Source organism: Oncorhynchus kisutch, linkage group LG20 (genome assembly GCF_002021735.2).
Source record: "Oncorhynchus kisutch isolate 150728-3 linkage group LG20, Okis_V2, whole genome shotgun sequence".
Lineage (NCBI taxonomy): Eukaryota > Metazoa > Chordata > Actinopteri > Salmoniformes > Salmonidae > Oncorhynchus > Oncorhynchus kisutch.
The window spans coordinates 44,677,391-44,688,248 of NC_034193.2; the positions used below are offsets into that span (position 1 = coordinate 44,677,391).

A 10,858-nucleotide genomic window follows, 5' to 3' on the forward strand; every position below is an offset into this window, starting at 1 on the left:
CTACTGTTTGTGGTGTTTCAGGAAGTCTTACATCTTCGGGAGGTCCGGAACAATAGGGTTTGGCTTGCTTAGCTTTGCTGTCGGTTGCAGCTCTTATTTAGTTAGCTTAACTCTGTGTGTGTGTGTGTGTGTGTGTGTGTGTGTGTGTGTTGTAGCGCTTGTTGAGTTTGCACGTGTGTGAGAGGGAAAGAAATGGAGAGAGCGAGGGGAACTCCAGTCCTCCCCTCCTCTCCTCCCCTTCTCTCTGATGACTCAGAGAAATGTGCTTGCCTCCCGGCCGGCCGTCCTGCCAGAGCACTGGGCAGGATGAAAACCCACTGAATTTGATGGGAGAATTCCTTGGTAGAATCTTCTAGGATTATAGGGACTAAAGCTTTCTCAGATAACCAGATCTGATAAGTAATAGCGTAAATGTGTAACTGGGTGTACTGAAGCCTCAAAGCTTCCTAATGGGTTTACTTTGCAGCTTTGGTAAAGCAAGGGAGTCTGTTCATGTTTTGTGTACTTTGGATGTGAGCCAGTTGGGTGACTTTAAATCCAATGCAGTTGCACTTCCATTAAGGATACAGAAGTGGATTGGTTGTCTTGTATGGATTTTTTTTGTCTACATGGTCAAACCACCCACCCCTTCCTCGCTCTCTACTCAGGATTCTCCTGAGTTTCTTTAAGAATCCAGCACCCTTCTTTCTTAGAATACACTCAAGCCTTTTTTGTTTTTCATTAGAAATTTAGACAGAACCATCAAATTTAGGTATAAATCTTGTAACTCAACCGACTGCTTCCACACAGATGGTCTAAATGGGAAGATAACAAGTTTCTTGGCTGTGGGGTTTAATGTATTGGCTGTAGTAGTAGTTGGCTAAATCCCTTAAGATGGTTTTGTTAAGATCCGTCAAGCCTAATATGCTGGCCAACGATGTTCTTGTGGAATTGCATTCTCTTTGTTTTCTGTTCCGCGGTATCATCCCTCATGTCACATCCCTCCCATGGTTATAAACAATAGTCAACACACACCGTGGCCATATCTACAGTGCATTCAGAAAGTATGTTACAGCACCCCCCCCCCCCCCCCCCCCCCCAAATCTACATACAATACCCCATAATGACAAAGCAAAAACAGGTTTTTAGAAATATTTTCAAATGTATACATTTTTGTTAAATATACTCTGTCTGGGCCACTCAAGGACATTGAGACTTGGCACTCCTGCGTTGTCTTGTGCTACGGGTCTTTGTCCTGTTGGAAGGTGAACCTTTGCCCCAATCTGAGGTCCTGAGCGCTCTGGAGTAGGTTTTCATCAAGGATCTCTTTGTACTTTGCTCCGTTCATCGTTGCCTCGATCCTGACTAGTCCCCCAGTCCCTGGCACTGAAAAACAATGCTTCAATGCTGCAGACATTTTTTGGTACCCTTCCCCAGATCTGTGCCTCGACCTCTTGTCCTTCGACCTCGTGGCTTGGCTTTTGCTCTGACATGCACTGTCTGCTGTGGGACCTTATATAGACAGGTGTGTGCCTTTCCAAATCATGTTCAATCAATTAGTATTTACCACAGGTGGACTCCAATCAATGGAAACAGGATGCACCTGAGCTCAATTTCGACTCTCATAGCAGAGGGTCTGAATACTTATATAAGTAAGGTATTTCTGTTTTCTATTTTTAAAACATTTGCAAATATTTCCAAAAACCTGTTTTTGCTTTGTCATTATGGGGTATTGTGTGTAGATTGAGGAACATTTTTAATTGAATCCATTTTAAAATAAGGCTTTAAAAATGTGGAAGAGGTCAAGTGGTCTGAATCAGGGATGCAAACCAGTCACCTTTTGTCGAAATTCGCCGTTTTGAATCCAAAATAGGTGACCTACGTGATCCATGTAGATCCGATGAGAAAAGTTTGGGGCCAATCGTTCACATAACAGAATGCAGCACGCGACTGAAGAGAGACGAGACAACCAATTTGCTAGTTACAGTATCAGCGGAGAGTGGAATGGCATTTTACCAGCTACATCAGCGCGTCCCCTGGACAATAATGAGGAGGTAGGTGAGAAGCCTGACCTCAGATACGGGGGTGAGAAGGTGATGAAGTGTACTTCATGAGCTTTAACCAAAAAACAACTAGTATTTGGAAAGTTTGAGTTGAGGGAGAAGGGTTGGTGGAACAAGTATTGTTAGCATTAAGTATCTTGCTAGCGGGATCGAATTCTCCGTGAGAAATGTTGAGCAACATTAGTCAACTTAACTGATGAAATAATTGAGTTTATGGTGTGAACATTTGCTGGCTAATAAAGTCAGACCGCTACATCAGGTGGTTAGAGCTTTGGGCCAGTAACCGAAATGTTGCTAGATCAAATCGCCGAGCTGACAAGGTAAAAAAAATCTGTCGTTCTGCCCCTGAACAAGGCAGTTATCCCAATGTTCCTAGACCGTCATTTTAAATATTAATTTTCTCTTAACGGACTTGCCTAGTTGAATAAATATTAAGTAAAAAAATAAAAATATATTAACTGGTATACGACTCCTTGCCGTTTATATAACGAGTTTGTTGCTTACTGACCTTGGCAATCTGTGTGAAATGCTAACGAACTACTATCTGTGAACTAATGTTTAACCTCTACAGTATGTGGTTAATTTTCAGAATGAGAGCATTAGGTGAAATGAGGTGTTTGCTTGTTAAACAAGTGGATTTAGGGATCCAGTGGAGCTGGAGCTGGTTTTGGCTTTTTTTTTTGACTGTAGGAACACCACACACCTTCTCCCTTTTATCAAGACGGTGGATGAAAAGGGGTGTGTCAGGTGTACTCTGCCTGAAAGAGATCCATTATGCCAACAAATGGCATCATGTTCTGCTGGCACATTGGAGAACAGATGTCCACAGGCAGAAAGTGTATGTAATACTGTGCAGTGTGGACAAAATATTTTTTGTTTTTGTGTTGAACTTGACGGTAACACGTGTGTGATTAAGGGGGTATTAGTAAAAATTTGACTCTGTGAGCGTAGCCTTACACGTAGCCTTATGCACCTGATCAACTTCCACTATTGGCAATTATAATAGAGCAAACATAGAATGCCTGTTTTGTTAGATTCTTATTCTACTTCAAAATGTTTTTTTTTTTTTCAAATTTAGATGTGTGTGTGGTCACAGGTGTTCTATAATAAAGGCTGTCATGGCTAACTGCAATATTAGTGTATTGTTTATTTTCTCCAGACTTGAGTGTCATTTACAGTAAAGTCTAGGCAATGAATAACATTGGATTGCTTTCTTAAATTGTTTTAGCTGCGAGTTAGGTTCACATTAACCACTTTAAAAAAAAATTTGAGACTGATCATGTAGATCATATTCTTCGTTGTTTAATTAGTTAAAACCTGCATTTCTCCCGAGCAGGGATTTTTTTGCTTATTTCAGTCACCTTTTTGGGTCCTCACCAGTTTGCAACCCTGGTCTGAATACTTTCTGAATTCACTGTATGTATGGCCTGCATAACAGTGATACATCTTGACAACTGTACTGAGGAACGAACAACATCGAGCCAAGTATGTTTTTGTGTGTGTATGTCTGGCACAGTGCTTATGTTTGGGCAGGTATCTGCAGCAGGTAGCCTAGTGGTTAGAGAGTTGGGCCAGTAACCAAAAGGTTGCTGGTTTGAATACCTGAGCCGACAAAGTAAGAAAATCTGTCTGTGCCCTTGAGCAAGTCACTTAAACCCTAATTTGCTCCAGATCCGCCGTACGACTATGGCTGACCTTGTAAAGCCAACACGTTTAACTGCACGTGTCCGGTATATGTCAAATATATTTATTTTGTGTGTCTGTAAATGTTCCAAGGGAAAAGAGAACATGCACAGCACCGTCGACATTGATGTCCGTGATGAACTGACTTGGCTCATGTAGTCCTGTATGTCAACCAAGGCCTCCTGTATATTCCATGTCTGTATGTCACTTACTGTGTGTGTGTGATGTTTTGTCTCTCTCTCTCTCTTTGTGTACGTACGTGCAGCGCTGCAGGAATGGATGTGTTTAATATGGCGGCCACACCGCGGCTGGAACTCCCTGTGTGAGAGACAGAGAGCGGGAGAGAGCAACAGATCGTTTGAAGTCTGCGACTGAGCCTCTCCTCAAACGGCAGTTCTGCAGCCGTCTCAGCCCGTTCCCTCACACACATACACACACTCACCCACTCACCCCAATTCCTCCTCTCACCCCAATTCCTCCTCTCACACTTTGCATCCCACCTAGTTTTGATCCTCTTCATAGTTCATACCACAGATGACACAGTCACCGATAAGCAACATCAAACACTCTCAGATGGTGGCCATTTTGTTTTCTCCCCCATATCACTTTTCGGTCTCACTCCCAAACCTCGTTCACAGTGGGACAGTGAAACAGAGGGACAGAGACTCCGACTCATGTCTTTGTTACAGATATGTTTATATTGACTACTAAATCCATATGTCCTATGTATGAGCTCCTATATGTCAATCATTCAGGACTTATGTCTATCTATTTAGTCATTAAACTAGACATCTATATTGTCATTGTATTTAGACAGGCCTAGTTTAAACGTCTACTTACTCACAAACTGTCATTGGATGTATATTTGAAGTCGGAAGTTTACATACACTTAGGTTGGTGTCATTAAAACTCGTTTTTCAACCACTCCACAAATTTCTTGTTAACTAACTATAGTTTTGGCAAGTTGGTTAGGGCATCTACTTTGTGCATGACACACGTCATTTTTTCAACAATTGTTTACAGACATATTATTTCACTTATAATTCACTGTGTCACAATTCCATTGGGTCAGAAGTTTACATACAATAAGTTGACTGTGCCTTTAAACAGCTTGGAAAATTCCAAAACATGATGTCATGACTTTAGAAGCTTCTGATAGGCTAATTGACATCAGTTGAGTCAATTGGAGGTGTACCTGTGGATGTATTTCAAGGCCTACCTTCAAATTATGTGCCTCAAAAGAAATCAGCCAAGACCTCAGAAATAAAAATTGTAGACCAGACAAGTCTGATTCATCCTTGGGAGCAATTTCCAAACGTCTGAAGGTACCACGTTCATCTGTACAACACAGCCATCATACCGCTCAGGAAGGAGACGCGTTCTGTCTCCTAGAGATGGACGTACTTTGGTGCGAATGGTGCAAATCAATCCCAGAATAACAGCAAAGGACCTTGTGAAGATCATGTAGGAAACAGGTACAAAAGTATCTATATCCACAGTAAAATGAGTCTTATATAAACATAACCTGAAAGGCCGCTCAGCAAGGAAGAAGCCACTGCTCCAAAACCGCCATTAAAAAGCCAGACTACGGTTTGCAACTGCCCATGGGGACAAAGATTGTACTTTTTTGGAGAAATGTCCTCTGGTCTGATGAAACAAAAATAGAACTGTTTGTCCATAATGACCATTGTTGTGTTTGGAGGATTAAGGGGGAGGCTTGCAAGCCGAAGACCACCATCCCAACCGTGAAGCACAGGGATGGCAGCATCATGTTGTGGGGGTGCTTAACTGCAGGAGGGACTGGTGCACTTCACAAAATAGATGGCATCATGAGGGAGGAAAATTATGTGGATATATCGAAGCAACATCTCAAGACATCAGTCAGGAAGTTAAAACTTGGTCACAAATGGGTCTTGCAAATGGACAATGACCCCAAGCATACTTCCAAAGTTGTGGCAAAATAGCTTAAGGACAACAAAGTCAAGGTATTGGAGTGACCATCACAAAGCCCTGACCTCAATCCTCTAGAAAAGTTGTGGTCAGAACTGAAAAAGCGTGTGCGAGCAAGGAGGCCTACAAACCTGACTCAGTTACACCAGCTCTGTCAGGAAGAATGGGCCACAAATCACCCAACCTATTGTGGGAAGATTGTGGAAGGCTACCCGAAACTTTTGACCCAAGTTTAACAATTTAAAGGCAATGCTATGAAATACTAATTGAGTGTATGTAAACTTCGGACCCACTGGGAATGTAATGAAAGAAAACAAAAGCTGAAATAAATAATTCTCTCTACTATTATTCTGACATTTCACATTCTTAAAATAAAGTGGTGATCCTAACTAACCTAAAACAGGGAGTTTTTACAAGGATTAAATGTCAGGGATTGTGAAAAACTTGAGTTTAAATGTATTTGGCAAAGGTGTATGTACACTTTCGACTTCAACTGTAGCTAACTGCACGTTGAGGAACGTAAGGACTATGATGTTAGTAGAATAGTCAGAGATGCTGGTGAGAGAGGCATGTCTGTTATGGAGGTGAGGAATTGTATGTTCATATGGCTTCGCTCTCTTGATACTAGTCCTGTATGGTGGGTTCGGGCTGGGTACAGTGCACACCCTCTCTTCTCCTGGAGGCCTATGTGACAGGTTTCAACTCCACCCTTGCGTCGGGGGTGTGTGTAGTCTGGGTCGTGAGGGTTGAGGGTGAGTCATCCCCTGAGCATCCCTCTCACGTCCCCCCCACACACACCCACCGTGCCCCAGACACCTTCAAACAACGCTTACCAAACACAGGCACAGTGTTACATGTCAGTCATTCTAACCCCCATCACATGTATACAGAGAGAGACGGAGCAGTTATCTCCAGCTGAGTAGCAAGAAGACACACCTGAGTCTATTGAAATTGGTAATACAACAAACCTTTCATTCCAAACTTCCATGCAAAGCTAACATTGGCATGAATGCATGATTTGTGTCAAAGTCAGGATGTTGGCCCAAAGGCCTTTATGTACAGTACGTTTAATATTATTTGCATAGTCGGCTACATCTCATTGGCTAGCAGCGTTTACAATAAGACGTGCAGGCTTTTTACCTGTTGGCAGGTAGAACGGGTCGGGTGATAACTGCAAGCATGAATAATTGCTCCCAGATATAAACACACAGAAACCTCACATATTCCCTGAGGTTTCATTCCCACTTGAGCCTCGCTGAGGTTTTCACAGCCAAATGTGTTGAATAATGAAGTCCGATTTGACTGGGAATTGGATTCACACGCTGAGAGGATCCAACTCACGGAGCTCCCACAGGCAACTGGGTTCTAGTAGTCCTGCATCGCTTCCTTTCCTTATCTCCTTTCCTTGACCCATTTCTTTCATGACTTTAGTAACCGTCCTTTCACTGCCTACCTAGGCCTACTTTTTTATTGTTTTATATTTATTTATTCAACTTTATTTATTCAACATTTCTTCCCAATTTCGTGGTATCCAATTGGTAGTTACAGTCTTGTCCCGTCACTACAACTCCCGTACGGACTTGGGAGAGGCGAAGGCCGAGAGCCATGCGTCCTCCGAAACACGACCCAGCCAAGCTGCACTGCTTCTTGACACATTGCTCGCTTAAGCCGGAAGCCAGCCGCACCAATGTGTCGGAGGAAACACCGTGCACCTGGCAACCGCGTTAGCGTGCAGGGCCCGGCCCGCCACAGGGGTCACTAGAGCGTGATGGGACAAGGCCATCCTGGCCGGCCAAACCCTCCCCTAACCCGGACAACGCTGGGCCAATTGTGCACTGCTCATGGGTCTCCCAGTCGCAGCCGGCTGTAACACAGCCCAGGATCGAACCCGGATCTGCGATGCAGTGCCTTAGCCCGTTGTGCCACTCGGAAGGCCCCTCTAGGCATACTTCTAATCATCACAAGAAGGTTGTGGGTCAAGTTGACTAATGAACTGGCTATCCTGTGGAATTCCACTCTCCTTAGGTATGTTTTGCACTTTATTTAGATGGAACAAGGGGGAGACAGTCGAGTTGGAGAGACGGTGAGAAGGGAGGACATGGGGATTGAACCCAGGTCTCCGGTGGGAGGAAACATGTGATTAGAGCCGTGAGCGTTCCTGCAAGACAACAGGCTCTGCACCTGTCTTTATAGTTAAAGCCTATCAACCATAGACACACATGTATTGCAATGAGTGGCGCCTGTAGACGTGTACGTGTTCTGAAGAACATCCTCGTACGTGTCAGTGTTACCAGATGACGTCAATCCTTGTCCAATTTATTGCTATAAACAAACAATACGTCCCAAATGGCACACTATTCCCTATGTACACTACTTTAGGCCAGAGCCCTTTTGTGACGCATCCCTATAAATTCCAGCTGACTGATTTGTCCGGCTACGGTCCAGAACCGTTCAGCCGTCTGTCACCATGGGAAATTGTCAAATGTGGATGGAGCTGGAGCGTGGGCCTGCCTGGGAACCAATAGGAACCCGTTGAGGGCAGCATGCGTGGGACGAGGGTCTAGTTAGTTGGTTAGGAAGGAAGGATTTGGAAGTACCATCCAACTGGGAGAAATTAAACTGTCAAGACTGCAGTTTGATTGGGTAATGGATCTGGTATGTTTCTCCTCTTTGATCTAGTGCTGATCTAGGATCAGGTCCTCCCTGCCCACACAATCTTACTCAATATGATCTGAGAGGGGAAACTGATCCCAGATTAGAAGATTCAGCAGCATTTGGGTAAGGTATGGTTCTCCTCTCTCTAATGCCAGGATGCCATAACAGAAGTTTCTCTGATGTGGTTCAGGACTCCAGGGGAGGGTTGTCTCCATGGTGGTTTTTAGAAAGAACAGTCAAAATGGTGAGGGCGGAGGGGAGACAGTTACTCAGAGACATCCGGATTGGCTGGGTCTCACCGCAGCCATAGCAGTCTGGTGAGCTGGTTTTGCCTGGAGATAGAGGGAGGAGGAGGGGTGGTTTAAGAGTTCTTGGCTAGAGTTGATCTGGTGTTACTGGGTGTTTTGAATGGTTCTTTTTGTTCCGTCTCTACCATGACTCACTCTCTTCTAACTGCTGCCCTGAGGGGAGAGGGAGGGGGAGGGTACTGATGTGGTCAAATCATTAGGAGACTGCATGTTCTCCTGCTACGGTAGGCGTTGGCCTACTTTCTGACCAATCAATAGCCCAACTCAGTCCCTAGGATGATGATGAAGTGAGAGTAGATTTCACCAAACAGCTTTCCCCATCAGATCTGTCAGTACTGCCTGGATACTGTCGATTGACTTATCGCAGCGTGAGTTGTAGTTGATATGCACATACTGTAGCTAGTCACGTGATACTCTGCAATTCTCCGAGTATTTTCTCAAACACCGTTGCGTGATGTAGGTCCAGAAGGATCCTTATTTAGAACACCACATTCAGAACACTGCACTTATCTACGGATGTTGTCTGCCTGATCATATCCGTAAGCAGAAATGAAAGGTATTCCACTGTCATCGGACAAGCTAATGAATAATCAATGAAGCGAATGCCCTCTCCACCTGCCGGCGTCCCCCTCCTCCCCTCCCTCACCACATCCATTTTATCAGACTACCAGCGGCCATGTTGTTTCCACTGGTGGGTCATATATTTAGTCCCGTCGAGGACCTTCGAGTGCTCTCCTCGTGTCTCCTGAGGGAGAAAGCCACAGGTGTTTTCTTAGCCTCTCCTCGAGTCTCCCCTCTCTCGCCTCACTCCTCTCTCCGTCAGCTTATAGAGCCCCCCCCGTACCTCCCTCTCTCTCTCTGGTCTCTCTATCATTGTCATTGGAGTGCGATACCTCCTCCTTGAGGCCTCGGGACCACTCGAAGCCCTTCACATGTCCTTCCAGCCCCTCCAGCTCCGGCAGCATTTCAAAACCATCTGACCCCGGTGTGCTAACTGGGCTATTTTAAGAGCAGGGATGGCAAAACCGTCTGTCTGCTCTCCGTGTGCAATGCAGTGGGTGTCGGAAAAAACAGGACTGTTGAGTAGGGTGTCATGTTTGTGTGTGTGCGCATGTGATTGGAGAGGAGATGGGTGATTGGAGATTGCGACCCAGTTAAGTCTTGGGGTGAAGTTGTGTGTTTCATTAGGTAATGGGGGCTGGTGTTGGAACTGGAGATCTCCTACTGTAGCAAAACAGTGATGTCCAGAATGATGTCCCTTTCACAGTTGTCTGGGTAATGGAGCAATATAGTTTATGCCTTGTCACTGTCATCATCGACATTAAATATGGCACAATGCCCGAATCCCTCAATTGTAGCCGGGCAGTGAAACATGTCCTTTCCTTTTCGTCATGATCATAACTACTGCCATCTTTTAAACATATAGCCTACATAAGATGTAGTTGAGGGTAGAGGGCGACCGATTAATCGGCATGGCCGATTTAATTGGGGCCGATTTCAAGTTATCATAACAATCGGTAATCGTCATATTTGGACGCCGATTTTGGACAATGACATTGCAATCCACAAGGAAACTGAGTGGCAGGCTGACCACCTGTTACGCGTGTGCAGCAAGGAGCCAAGGTAAGTTGCTAGCTAGCATTAAACTTATCTTATAAAAAACAATCAATCTTCACAATCACTAGTTAACTACACATGGTTGATGATATTACTAGGTTAATAACGTGCTTGTTCTGCGCTGCATATAATCAATGCAGTGACGGGTGATGATTTAACAAAAGCTCATTGCCGAAAAAAGCACAATCTTTGCACAAATGTACCTAACCATAAGCATCAACGCCTTTCTTAAAATCAATACACAGAAGTATATATTTTAAAACCTGCATATTTAGTTTAAATAAATTCACGTTAGCAGGCAATTTTAACTAGGGAAATTGTGTCACTTCTCTTGCTTTCAGTGCAAGCAGAGGCAGGGTATATGCAACAGTTTGGGCCGCCTGGCTCGTTGCGAACTAATTTGCCAGAATTTTACATAATTATGACATAACATTGAAGGTTGTGCAATGTAACAGCAATATTTAGACTTTGCCACCCGTTCGATAAAATACGTAACGGTTCTGTATTTTACTGAAAGAGTAAACATTTTGTTTTCGAAATGATAGTTTCTGGATTTGACCATATTAATGACCAAAGGCTCGTATTTCGGTGTTTATTATATTA

At 44.1% G+C, this 10,858-nt stretch overlaps 1 long non-coding RNA gene across 1 annotated transcript; it reads left to right on the forward strand.

Moving 5' to 3' along the window:
• Nucleotides 1–1,703: 1,703 nt before the first annotated feature.
• Nucleotides 1,704–4,213, forward strand: LOC109865786 (uncharacterized). The gene is made up of 2 exons (XR_002251620.2): nt 1,704–2,033; nt 3,991–4,213. It is a non-coding gene; the product is annotated as an uncharacterized LOC109865786 (long non-coding RNA).
• The last annotated feature ends 6,645 nt before the right edge of the window (nt 4,214–10,858 follow it).